At 50.0% G+C, this 14,109-nt stretch overlaps 1 protein-coding gene across 2 annotated transcripts in view; it reads left to right on the forward strand.

Annotated features, from left to right (window-relative positions):
• Positions 1-14,109, forward strand: part of MYT1L (myelin transcription factor 1 like) — a 197,139-nt gene that overhangs the window by 86,239 nt on the left and 96,791 nt on the right. The gene's annotated exons all lie outside the window — the stretch shown is intronic.

Below are 14,109 nucleotides of genomic sequence, written 5' to 3' on the forward strand. Positions count from 1 at the left end.
AGCTTTGCAAGACCCTCTAGGGCGCCAGCTGCCGGAGTCAGGCTTGTCTGCTGATCACCGAGGCTTTACCTTTCGTCACGGGCCAGGGTGGGAATAGATACCGCTGAGCTGAAATAGTTGATCGATCCGTCATCTGCTTCGCATCTGAGACCCGTGTCTCTGACCTGAGGTGTCCGGCTCCCGTGAGACGTCCCTGAAAAGGCGCAGCGCACGGGGCGCTGAACGTGTTTCGGGCGATGAATTTAAGTGCTTTTGCTTTTATACCCAATTTTCTGTCAGGGTCAGACTCAAACTATGACATCAAAGATAATCATTGTATAAAACTCATTTCTTTTCCAGAAAAAAGTAAGCTTCTGAAGAATGTAGATACATACAGTCTTCATTGGCCTAGAGTTTGACTCAGAGAAATGCCAAACGTGTTTAAAAGTAAAGGGGGTGTCTTCTCTTACGCTTCTTCCTTGGGATCAAAGCTCCTCAAAACTCTGAATTCGGGGGAGCAAATTTCTCGGTATAGTGGACCGCTGGACAGCCAGTGTGGGGAGCTGTCTCAGGCCAGGGGGGTGTGAGCCCGTTGTTGTTAATCCCACGTGGCGGACAGAAATTCACGCTCCCCCTTCAGAAGGAACAGTCTGTTCCGGGAAACCTGGATTTTAGGAAGTAATCCTCAATTGTTCCAGGTACATAGACACGCGAACATGTCCATGTATGCCTGTGTGCACACATGTGCACACACACACGCACACACACACTGCAGCGTGGGCTCCCAGACTGTTGCTCCTGTTGTGGCATCACAGAGCAGGCGTGGAGACGGTCCAAGCAGGCGCATCGGGACACACACACATGCCGGCAGCAGCCCCGCCGTGCCCACGCCCCAGTGTCACTGACCTGACGACCAGGGCTGCGTGCGGAGGATGACAGACAGGGGCTCCATGTAACACAGTGTGTGGGACGTTGGAAAATAGACGAATTTGGCAAATTGCTTATGGACGCTGTAGGGAACGTGCGCAGTTTGGGGCGAAATCCTTATCTGCTGAAGCCGGTGAATGGTTTGTAACTTGACTGTGGCTTCTCATAAAGATGGTGCACAGCCCCGCTCTTCCTCGTGCCCAGGCTGCGCTGCCCGGCGCCAGGCATCAGTGTCCGAGGTACGGCTGTTGTGTGTGACAGGGTCGGGCAGGAGAGGTTCGTACATGTGCGGTTAGCCAAGGGTCTGAACCAGATTTTAGGTCCTGTCTTCGTTTGCTACAATGAAACTTTCAATTCTAGCTTACTTAGGGTCATTTTTTAAACAATCTACTTTTAAAAGTACAAAGTGACATATTCTGAAAGAGTAGAGCCTTACTGGAATAGCTTTAGAATGTGACTAGATGGAGTTTTTTTTTTAATTACTATTCTAACTTGAATGCCTAGAACATAACTGTTTTTTAAAAAGTGAGATAGTAGGTCAAAACTAGTGACATTGTTCTAGAAAAGGTCAAGTAAGTGGGCATAATAAATGGATGTATGATGGAGACACGAAATGAACAGCCGCATGAGTATATCGCAGCCCCAGAGTGGTTAACTGCACAACCCACCTAGCACGGTGACTGGCACCCTCGTGTTCAGCAAACATCAAGTCCGAATCTGAAGCATACAAGGAATTGGCTTCTGGAAAGCAAATGCCCATTAAGAGGATAAATAATCCATTTTTGGATTCATAGATTCAGAATTCATATTCAGCATCCAGCTCCCCAGCTAAGCACCTTCTAGAATCATCTATTGTGTAAACTGCAAAGGAATCCCCTGGAACCACTAAAGAAGGGTTTGGCCACAGTGAAGCGTTACGAGATCGTTAGACTATCTGCTTCGTTGTAAGACAAATACTTCCGATGAACTGAGTGTTCTCGGCAGTAAAGTGTAACAACCCACCCCCTCTCAGATGGGCTCTCCCACAAATCCTCGGTCCCGAGGAGTCGCTCCGACCAAACCGTGATGGTCCACATGAAGGACCTTCCACTGTGGTTCTGACCACTGCTGGTTCTCTGCAGGAAAGCACCAAACGCTTTGCTCGATTTCTGAGCCAAGCCAGAGTATCTTTCCTGAGAAATCCCTTTAGATGCCTGATATCTAGAGACGGCTTCACCGAGATTCTCTATTATACAGGAAGTCTCCGTTGGAGGACGCACCCCCATAATACATGGTCCAAGACTCCGGTTAGCCAGGTGCTTTGCTGAGGAAGCACTCATTTTACATGATCAAACTCTGAGCTATGTTTAATTCAGTGAAACAGGACTCTGAAAGGCATATGTCTGTCAACTTCCTGTTTTCATGTCCTCACTTACCAAATACATTCTGTTTTACCTTGCTGGTAAATTTAATGCCAAAATCGCTGTCGACATACGTGAGCTCCTGCCATGATAACAACATGTCTACCATAAGAAACACAGTCCGAGCACAGGGCATCCCACATTGTATGCCTTTGTCCACTCCTTGAATGGATTTGGCAGAAATCATATGTTTGTGAAAAGCTAGGAACAGGGTGTACCTTTTTTGTCTGGTGACCAGAGTTCTGGGTCACCATCTTGAAGTCAACCTTTCATGTCCCATGCTTTACTGGGTGACCATTATATCCCCGAGCGGTCAGCATATTCCCTCCAAGGCGGATTGTGCCTTTATCTCAGCAAATAGAAGCACAGACAGTGACTTAAGTTAACAGAGAAGCAAAGCACTCATGCCATAGTGAGAGAACATTCCAGACGGTGCCAGGAGGCTGGTTCACACATGAGCACGTCCACAAGTAGCAGACCACCATCTAACGTGAAGAAAGCAGGGCACCATGATGGGGCCACATGGACCAAACAGGCTGATGTTAGCCCTGTGAGCAGGTGCAAAGTCTCCATCTCTCCCAGTGGGATGCCACTATGCATTCATCCGGTGTGGCAATCCCATCTCTATTATAAGCTGCATTGTGCCCTCTGAGAGATTTTGTTTGAGCTAAAATAAACGCATATCAACCCCACATTATTACAGAGGAGCCCATTGTCCATAAAGGACCATCATTTATAACTCGGGAATTAGATATCTGTTTTAATCCAAGGAGCCTCTGGCACTGTAGTTACGTATGGACAAAATCTTGCCTCTAAGGTACACCTCCAGCGGGTGTGTTAACATACAGGGTTGTGTTGGATCTTCAGTGATTACGTGAGACAGCTAGATACCATTTCACTGTCGTGCTCCCTGGACAGTGAGACTCAGAAAGATTCGACGATTTCCAGTAAGTGGTGGGTACGCAGTCCGATTCTCCTGAGGTGTTCTCTTACCAGGGGCTCATGTTCTTTCTATCACTTGTTGCTTGTTTGAACAACAGGAAAGAATATCTGAGTCGTTCATTTCAGATTACATTAAATTCAGATTTGATTAATCAAAATTATATTTTGTCCAGGTGGCCTGGTCTTTGCATGGAGAATTTTATGTTCACAATACATTGTAATGGTCTAATCTGCATTCATTAAATGAACGCCCCCTTGTTATACTAGAAGTAAGAAAGTTATTGTTCAGGGGTCATAGATTTTTCTCATGGCAGATTTTGCAGATCTTGGGGTAAATATCTTTTCAGACTCTTATGATTTGGGAAATGTAGATCAAATGGTCATTTAATGCCCAACAAGTTAACGGGTTTTTTTCATAGGTCACCCTACTAAAAAGAACACAGCTTTAAAGAATAAACACACACATATGTGTGTGTACAGTCAATGTGTGCATATGTGTATCCTTAGGAGTTCATATGGATCTGCCCATGGGGAAGAACGTAGCGATTTGCTTCCAAGACTAGAGAGAACTTTCGCATTCACGGCCATCTCCAACACAACCGTCTCACAACATTCTGTTTCTTAAATACATTTGTAACTAAATAGAGTCCTTTCTGTGCTACTCTTGGTTGAATCTTGGGATTGCCTTGGACAATTCACCTCTGAGGGACGATTCACTTGGCCATTGGATCGGATGGTACAGACCGCAAATGCCTTCCTGCCATGAGGGTGGTCTGGCTCCCAAAGCCCCTCTTCTGCACGTGGATTGGCTACAGATGGGTCGTGGCGGTCCCGAGAGCTCACAGCCAGGGAGGAACTGGGTGGTTTGGAGGGAGTGTGAGTAATGGTGGTGAGAACCTCCTGGGTGTGCGACTGATCGCTGCAGGCAAGGGGAAGCAAGCGGACCACGTGCAGAATGACTGTGTCAGGTGCACAGCTGACCAGGGTGCTTGCACGTGGTTCTCCTCTGGCCTCTGCTCAGATCGCCATGCCGCACTGGTGGTCAGAGCCTTTCACGTCTGGCTCTGGACTGTTCCCACCACCCTCGCGTGAAACTGTCCTGGACACAGTTGAGCTGTTAACAGAGCATTCTATGCAATAACTCCACTTTCTTCAAAGGGAATCCAAAGCAAAACCCACCCTATATAAATTCCTCCTCGAAGAAACATTGTTTTTTAATTGCAAAGTCTCCAAGGTATTTTCTCTTTCAAACAGGATCATGCACTAGGCCCCACATTGTTAGAACATCGTGACAATTTGCAATAGACGGGCTTGAATTTCTCTAAGACAAAGGCAGAAGGAAGGTGATGAGGGGTCTGTATTGTGGCCGCTGAGTTCCCCAAACTCCCTTCAGGAGGCTGTTCTCATATTGATTAGCCAATTATCCTCTTACATCGTTCTCGGGGAAATGTCCCTGATGAGGAAGCAAGTTGAAATACAGACAGACTGTGAAAATCAGAATTAGCAAACCAGTTTTCCACTGCAGTCAGCAGAAAAAGCAATGAGTTCTGAGACCAACATAGAAACAAAGATGATGTGTTTAGTATGCAAGGTTTCAACTCGAGAACGGCTGTGGACAGAGCTGGGAGAAAGAATATGATGATTTTATATCATCTTAAAAATTAATCTTTCCCTCCATCCTTGAAAGCCTTATTTTAGGAGGCTTCCCACGCAGGTATACGGGAGGGTGTGGCTCTGTAACTTGGAAATGAGTGAGCACAGAGTTAGACATTTGCAGGTAGAAGTCGGTGACAAAAATTAAACTTCCCTCATTCAAGCTAATTTTGCACAAGTATAAAATATAACTAGGGCTTATATTTCATGAATTTGCAGACAAGTAAATCCCAACCACAAATCTTGCTGAGGTTGTAACGTCATGTATGTTTAAGATGCCAGCAACATGCGTGACGTACTGGGGAAAAACCTGTCTTTACATAGTAAGGAGGAATAAAAGATATGAGCCAACAGACTTAATAGGTTTTCATTCGGTTTGTTTTAAGGTCCACTTGAAGAAATCGCCAGCATATTTGTTTTGTCTTATTAACATAAGTTTTATTACAAACGCCAGTTTTTCAAAGCGTAGAAAAGAGCCCAGGGGGTGAGGGGTGTTTTCTAGCCCTGGTGACCCTATCGCACCAGGCAGGTCACTGCCCCCACTGGCTGTCAGCGGGCCTTCCGAGGATTCGGGGGCTGACGCTGGCCCATCACTCACCTTGCTATCTCGTCTGGAAGCAGAGAGAAGGTGCGGTCCTGAGAGGGCAAGCAGCTCAGAGCTACACGCAGCAGCTGGGCCCCAGGGACGCTCTCGGGCTCGTCCATGATTCTGCGCCCCAGGTCCCAGCTGTGGGTAGCAAGCCTACTGTGCCTATCAGGACTGTGTTAATGTGAGGGACTCCCGGCACGGTGACAGCCTCTTACAAAAAATCGTATGTGCTTTCCCTACATCCAGACGTGCATGGGGTCCCCTGAGTGCATCCGTGAAAAATTATAAATTACGATTCTTTACAAATGGCAGAATTAGAAGTCGCGTGCTGAGGTACAGCCTTAAAGATTTGGCCCAAAACAACAAAACTTCCAGACGCTGAAGATTGTGGAACTTAGGTCCCTGGAAAGCTGTCGTGCCGTTTGCCAAGGGCCTTTACAAACAGACCAGATTATTTCCATCCAGTGGGGATTAACCATGGTTGAGTAGGAACAGAGAACAGGGACTCTCAGGTTCCGTCCCAATCAAACCTTCCAATTGGAACAGTACCTTTAAGTTTCCAGCCCGTTCTGTAAAATTTAGAAACTCTGTGAGCTCTGTGTGTGTGTGTGTGTGTGTGTGTGTGTGTGTCAATGAGCATGAGAGAGACAGAGACAGAGAGGGAGAGAGGGGAGAGAGTGTGGTTAATATGTGTCAGTCTGTCTCAGTCTGGGAGATACTGACTTCTTATAGTTGCTTCTCTGGTGGGGAGGGGCCGATAGGACTACCTTATTTTTAAGCCGAAATTTAGGTAAGCCAGATACCCAAAATGTCATCAGGTAGAAAGGCCCTCAAAGCGTCATTCTTCCATTTTCCACTCTCTCAGATCCTCAGGAACAACCACTCTAAAAAAGAAACCTACCTCACGATTTCTACAAGTTATTATGTGAGTTGGGTCCCTCGTGAAAACTTATTTTTCCTTCAGTTTATCTCACTTAGCTTAATGGGAATTTTCCAATCATGGTTTCACTTGCAGTATAGACAAGATTTAGGGGCACCAGTTGGTTGAATGTCCAACTCTTATTTTTGGCTCAGGTCACGATCCCAGGGTTGTGGGATCGAGTCCTGCATCTGAGCGTGCAGCCTGCTTAAAACTCTCTCTCTCCACCACCCCCCCACCCACCGCTCATACTTGCTTTCTCCTCTCTCTCAAATAAAAAAATTTTTAAAAAAGAATGGGCAGCATTCAGAATTAATGAGACAGCCATAGTCCTCAGACAATTTGTAATGATTTTTAATGGGTGCTTTGACCTGTGTTCCCACCCCTCCCGCCTGCCAGCACGGGGGGCGGCTTCGCCGTCTAACACAAGATCCAACACGAGACCTCAGGTGCGACCCGGGACTTCCAAGTTCTCTGACAGGCAGGATGAGGGGCAGAGCCCACAGCAGACAGGTTGAGGGCTCCAGGGCCAGCCCTGTGATGATCGGGAGAGGTGTCTGCCCACCAGCTCTGCTTTTCCTCACTGACTTCATTCACTGGGTGACAAACGTTCTTGGAGCCCCGTCTATATTCCAGGCCCCATTGCACGCACTGGAGGTTTGCTCGCAAAAAAACACAAGCCTAGCGCTGGCCCCCGGGAGTCAGGGCGACAAGCAGTGAACGCTTCTCGGGCTTCGTGCCCAGGACCAGAGTATCCATCACGATCCAGGGTCCAGGGCTCACGGAGCCGCTGCAAGGCCTGCAGACCCATCAGAACTGGTCCGCGCATACACGGTGATCGGCCAGTAGATGGTTCGTGTAAAATTTGTGTTATGTAAGTATGTGTATAAATTAGATACACACGTATACACAGGCACACCTCCGAGATATTGCAGGTTCCATTCCAGACCACTAAAATAAAGCGAGCCCAGGGACCCGTGTGGCTTCCCGGTACAGGTACAAGTTGTGTTTACACCGCACGGTAGTCTGCTAAGTGTCCAAGAGCAGCATCTCTAAACAAACAAAGGACACACCTCAGTTAAGAAATACCTTGTTGCTAAAACTCGCTAGCCGTCATCTGTGCTTCTAAATCACCATAACAAACATAATAATGACCCAAAAAAGGTTGGAATATTGCGAGAATTACCCAAATGTGACAGAGACAGGAAGTGAGCGAATGCTGTTGGGATAGTGGTGCTGACGGAGGTACCCGACACACGCTGGCCGCGGATCTGTAAAACCCGCAGTGTCTGTGATAAAGGGAAGCCCAAGAAAATGAGGTGTGCCCGTGCACATGCTGCGAAGATGGAAATCAGAGCTCAGCTCCCGCTGACTCTCCGTGTTCTGACCCTGTGCTGCCAACATGGCAGCCCGTAGCCCAACATGGTTATTTATGTGTGCATAAGTCAAATTTACTAAGTATGAAATTAAATTAATTAAATGGCAAAATGTTAAAAACGTGCTTCCTGGGTCTCAGCAGCCTGCGCGCTGGCCGCTCGTCCTCGGGGCCCATCCCGTGACCTGTCTCCTCTCCTCCAATCTTGGCGCAAACTCAGCTTCACGGGGGCTCTGCTGACTGTGCACCTAAGGCACGCCGCGCCCTGGCCCCGTCTGCCCCTGGGAGGCCTCGTTCCTCTTCATCCCACAGACCCCGACCCGACACCATGGCGCACACTTACCTCCCCTGCGGTGTCACTTTCAGGCCGCCAGGACTAGGCTCTGGTCCCTTGTTCCGCGCTACAAAGTGCTCGATAAGTAGCTGCTGAATGAGTCACTAAGCAACACGGGTCTGTGTCCCCCAGGCCCCGAGTACCAGTACTTCTAAATCCCCACCAGAGTCGGCACCACCTGGTCACCCTTAGGTTGTGCCTCGGACATCTGTGGGGGCACAGGAAATGCTTGTCATTCATTCCCAAGGAAAGCTTGAGGGCAGTGACAGGAGCCAAGGTCAGTAAACCTAGACACTCATAACCTGACGGGGAGCCTGCACGTGTTCACGAAGGGGAGGAGCCAAGAGCGCGTGGCACCCCAGCCGGCAGGCGGCAGGCACGACCTAACCGGGTGCAGGAGGCATCTGCTCCCGCTGCTCAGAGCGGACCGACCGCGAAGACAAAAGCAACGGACGGCGGCAAACACCAAGGCGCAGAGCCAATGTACAGACGTTCATGGGGATGAGGCCACGGCCCAGAAACAGCCCCAGAAGGAAAACACGCAGTTCGGAAAAAAAGGGCTGGAAGTACACATTTTGGTTGATGGCAGGTAGTTCACCGAAATCATCTCACCGGTGATTAGCACCAACTGGAACAGAGAAACCGCTGTCTGGAGGAACCCAGAGTGAAGCCCAGTCAGACGGGGCCCCTCGAAAGTGCCCAAGATTCCTAGGAGGCTCCATCCGTGACCCAGCCCAGAAGCGTCGGTCCACTTCTCCCCCTGCAGCTCACAGGTGAGGAAGCGCGCCAGGCCAGCAAGGACGAGGCCATCTTGGGGGGGCCCCCGCCCCCTGAGCTCTGGGACCCGTGAGCAGCCCCCCGCTGGGGGTGCACGAGAGCAGGTCCCCTCTGGGACCCGTGAGCAGCCCCCCGCTGGGGGCGCGCGAGAGCAGGTCCCCTCTGGGACCCGTGAGCAGCCCCCCGCTGGGGGCGCGCGAGAGCAGGTCCCCTCTGGGACCCGTGAGCAGCCCTCCGCTGGGGGCGCGCGAGAGCAGGTCCCCTCTGGGACCCGTGAGCAGCCCTCCGCTGGGGGCGCGCGAGAGCAGGTCCCCCAGACAGGCCACACAGAGCACCAGAGCCTGAGACCGCACTGGCCAGCACCAGCCTCCCACAGTAGAAACAACCAAAACCCAACCCAAAAACTCAGCGGGAACTGCCGATTCCCACATGGGCCTGGGGCCACCCTGCTTCGTTTACACAGTGCGGGAAGATCATTTGGGGCATGCAGTATCTACTTTCCTTAGTTAAAAGCAAAATCCAACTTCTTCTAAATATTTTTTCACAATCAACTGGGAAATCGAACATCAGATTTCAGTGACTCACTTGAAACGTTTAATTGAAAGAGACTGAGTATTTCATTAGTCCGTATGAACAAATTTAAACACATCCTCATCCTCATCATGGCCACAGAGTTGGTGGGTACGTGGCTGTGGCCGGCACCTCATGCCACCCACAGCAGCATTAGCCGCCCGGGGACGGGTCCTACGCCCGTGTCACGTTCACGTGCGTATCTGGTGCTTGAAGTATCGGGACCGCAGACAGCTGGTTATGGTAGACAAACGTCTCGTCGTTTGGAAGAGAAAGGAAAAAACAAGGCAAAGTAGAATCAGACCATATCTGCATCTGCTGAGCAAAATGAGAAACGAATTAATTACGGAAACATAGAGGGCTCTTTCGGCGACCTGGGGGGTGGGGGGGGGCCTGGAGAGCCAGCGTGCAGCTCTGTCCTGAGATGGCCCTACACCCTCCCAGCCCCTGGGAAGAATGGAGGACGCTCAGGAGTCAGAGCTTCCCTTAGGAGCCGTGAATTCAGTGCCCACCCCCTCCCCCCCAGCCTAGAGTCTGTGACCCTTCCGACCACCGGTTCAAGCCCGGGAGCTGGGGGCTCCTCGTGAGTCATTGTGCCGTCCAGCTGGGGGGGCCCGCTGTGCCTTCACCAGCCTGCTCACCTACCCGCGCAGACTCGTGGGGGCCAGGAGTCACCTTTCCCACTGGAAGCAGCGACAAGTCTTCTCTTGGATCTTCTTATCTCCTGGGAACTGATCTTTGAGATTAGCCCATTAGTTAACCCCCAGAATCTCTGCAAGTTCTGGAGAGTTAAGGAAGTGTCATGGGTGGGGCAGGAAGCCCTGGTGACCTTGGACGAAGGACTCGCTGCCCAAAGACACGTGGCTGCAAACAGGCCACCTCAACTCCCTGGACTCACCCACGCGTCTTCACACAGGAGAGTCTTGATGGAGTTGTACCTGGAACGCTCTCCCACACGAACGTTCTGCGATCCTAAGAATGCAGCCTCGGGGCTCCAGAAGACTGGGCATCCCTCGCCATACTCACACTGACAAGGGTCATGACAGCGCATCTCCGCTTGGATAATTTTAGCCTCTAATAATTGCTGTCACTGTGAATATGAGCAGACCTAGCCTAAAAGTTCCCCATAAATAAGACAAACAACATCGCTGAGTAACTGTGATTAGACAACGCAACAGCTGAGTCTAGAGGGTGACGAACGGGGGTCTCCTGGCTCTCAACTCAGACATTCCCCTCTCATCCCTGTGGAACAAGGGGCTCCGGGGGCCCCTCTTTGTCAGGACAGAGCGTGACGCCTTGGGGAGGGTGCCGGGGGCCCGGACCAGCTCCTAGGCAGGTGGGAGACTTTCTCTACCTCAGAGGGAAAGACGCCACATTTGTCCCAGAGCAGATCCGGAGTATTTGACAAGGATGAAGGCAGAGGGATGTGAACTCAGGTCACTGTACCTGGGCTCAGGGAGGGGCTGCAGAGGTCACAGGGAAGGAGAGGGTCGTCACCGTCAGAGCAACCAGGCGGTCTCCGTCTGCCCGTGGCCCTGCCCAGCCCCCCAGTGGCCTCACCAGGGCGTCCACTACCTTCCCACCTGCTCCAGTCCCCTCGTGCTCTGTAGGAACATGACCTCATGACTCCGGCGGCCTCCTGAGCATCAGTCCAGGATTCCCCTAATTTCCCAGCCTCCTCTGCCTGTCTGAAAGGGTGTAACTCGTTGGCCAGGCCCCAGGACATGGCAGGTTGAGGAAGCTGACGATTCGTTTCTGTAATCAAAAAGAAACACCCATCTAATGCTGCAACAATGCACTTCATTACCTGAGACCCTTTGGGGGGCGCTCCCCGACCACATCTCCTATGACCTGGAAAAGTCTAGAGCAATTCCTGCTTTGAAGTAGTATCTCTCATTTCTCGTTGTTCTTCTGGGTTCTTTCTTTCTTTTTTTTTTTTTTTTTTTTCCATCAGTTGTGTACTTGCTTGCCCATAGTTTATTTGAATGTCTAGAAACAACAATAGTAACACAATCAGGACTAGATCTTGAATTGGGTCTCAATCTAGACTGTGTCTCAGTCGTATTTTTTAGCAACAACGCACTAAAAAAACAAATAGCACTTGTAATTATAAAGTTGTAATCCCCAGAGTTCTAACCACATCAAATTATAGTCATGAAGGTGGAAAAGAAATGCCCTGTGGTTCTGTTTAAGAATTTGGGTGGGTTTTTTTGTTGTGTTTTCAAATTGTAACTATTGAGTATAAATTGCTTATAACAATCTGACTCAAAGGAGATAAAATTCACACCCACAACATTTCAGGACACTCACGTAGAGACCGAAAGGGCCCTTGGGCCCAGCCAGAGCGGCCTCTGCATTCTGGGCCCGGACTCCACCCTGGAAGTGGCTGGGCCAGGCCTCCCTCACCTATGCCCCAGTGTGACAAGTCCGACCCCACCCCAGGGGAGGACGCCAGCGCTGACACCCACCTGCTGTGGCTCCGACTCGTGTCCGTTACTTCACAGCTCTGCTGGGCCCACGATCGCAGCAGAAAACCACAAAAAGGAAACTGAGGTCCTCGGGTCTCCTCCTGAAACCCCCATCTATATAGTTATGGTCTTTTACTTAGCATGTGAACCCATACTTTAATATGATTTTCAGGTAAAACCCTTTTCTTCAGCACACATTGTCCCTGTCTGACAGAACGTGGGTTGCGTGAAGAACTAGTCCAGCGGACTCCTGAAGTCCCTGCAGTGGGACGTTCAGTGTGTGGACTGTTGTTGGTGCCACGCGGTTAACCCCGGATCGGCACCGAAAACACTCGCCCTTTCTTCATACCTGCTTTCACCTGTGACCCATTTCATTATTCGCCTCAGCACAACGTAAGTAGAGCAAATTGCCTGAAAACACAAAACCAGAGATAGAATTCTGTAAATGACTTTGGATCCTGGAGGAGGCTGGTGCGTGGAGGATATTTAGAGCCTGCTTGGTGACGGGTGCACTGACTGTCCCCCTCCACTAGTCCACATAATGAAGAGCAGACTTTATTGCACATATGCTTCCAAACAGTTAAATGCCAGTAACTTGAGAAATTCCATTAACCTGCAAGGAGCTGTGGCCACTGGCACCATTGCACCAGCCATCGCCACCTTTACTGATGGCGGTCACGCAATCGCAGACGACGCCGAGCACGGTGGCCCGGAGGAAGAGCTGCGCTCTGCCGTTGGCCGGGTAGCCAGGCGCCGACGCGGGTTCCCTTGCCTGTTTCCAGCCAGGCACCTGCCTGGGCTCCTTCCCCGGGTGGGGGGCAGAGGGGCAGCCGCAAGCTCAGAAATGCAGCGAAAACCATTTCCTTCTCGGGACAAATGAATTGAAGATAATCCTAAGATTTACAGTGTGAAGAATTAACTGAAGTTCCCTACAACTACAGCGTGATAGGAAGGTGCAGAGGTCATACCCATGGACCGCTGGCATGTTCTGGGCAGCCTCTCTCGTGGGTGTAGAAAGAGCCAGGCGGTGACAGGGGCATTCTGTTTCCGTGGTTGCTCCCTCCATCGTTTCCTCCTCCCCAAGCTCTTGAGGGTGATGGGATGTGTTTCACAAGAAGTTCAGAGAAAATCACAAAAATAATAAGTCTCACCTGATGCGGCCTCTCCTCGGACTCAGCTTGGAAAATGCCCCAAGATGTTGCCTGTGCTTCCGTGTTTTCAAACGTATGTATAGATTCGTGTCACGGTCAGTCCTTCGCGGGCACAGCAGTGCTGGGCTCCAGGTGGCCAGTCACGGTGCCACGGAGACACAGCGGCCGCCTGGAGGCCTGCTTCTCCAATCACGGCCCGGGAACCTAACACGCAGTGTGTAAATTGAGAGGTGAATATAACTTTTATATTTGCAAGAATTCTGTAGAACAGGGTCGCCTTCAACTCATATCACCTTGAACCCTGGGCCAAGGGCACGGTGCATGATCGTCGAGTCCTTCCACAGTCTTCCTGACTGTACTCACTGGGTCAGGTTTCTGTCCTCTTGCCGCTCTTTGGGAATACATGTATCTCTGTACTAAAGAAAAGTATTTGTAGGAACTATCCAGAAAAGAGACGATATTTGTTTTATACAATTAGTGACGCTCTATGACTAAGGTACGGCAAGTCTGACTTGCTGATGTTTAGAAAGATGTGTTAGATTTTTAAAAATGTGTTGATTTGCTATTGATATGTTGGTGCCCAGACCTCTTTTACCAACAAAAGTCTTTTCTGAGGGAACAGCATGAAATCCATAAAGGAGGCCCCCGGGGGACACCCTGACTCAGCTGTTAGCGAACAGGTATTTTCTCCTAATCAATACACCTCATTTCCTCAGTGCATCGATAAACTTGAACAATCCTTCTTTGTTTTTTTAATCAAAGAAACAAAAAGCAGGTGTGAAAGTGGCATGGAGGTAACAAAGTCCAGTCTGAGGGCTGGGGGGGAGGGGCTCTTTAGAATCCACACATACCGTTACCTGTATTTGCAATATACCTGCCAGCAATTACGCAGCCCGGTGGAGACAGATGCGCGTCCCAAACATTCCTTGAGCGTTAAACAGGATACATTTCGGGTGAAACATAGGGCTTTTATGTAATTTTTAACATGGCCTTCTTTCAGCAGATTTTCCTAAATGCTTTTTTGC

The sequence above is a fragment of the Lynx canadensis genome, chromosome A3 (assembly GCF_007474595.2).
Source record: "Lynx canadensis isolate LIC74 chromosome A3, mLynCan4.pri.v2, whole genome shotgun sequence".
NCBI classification, from domain to species: Eukaryota; Metazoa; Chordata; class Mammalia; order Carnivora; family Felidae; genus Lynx; species Lynx canadensis.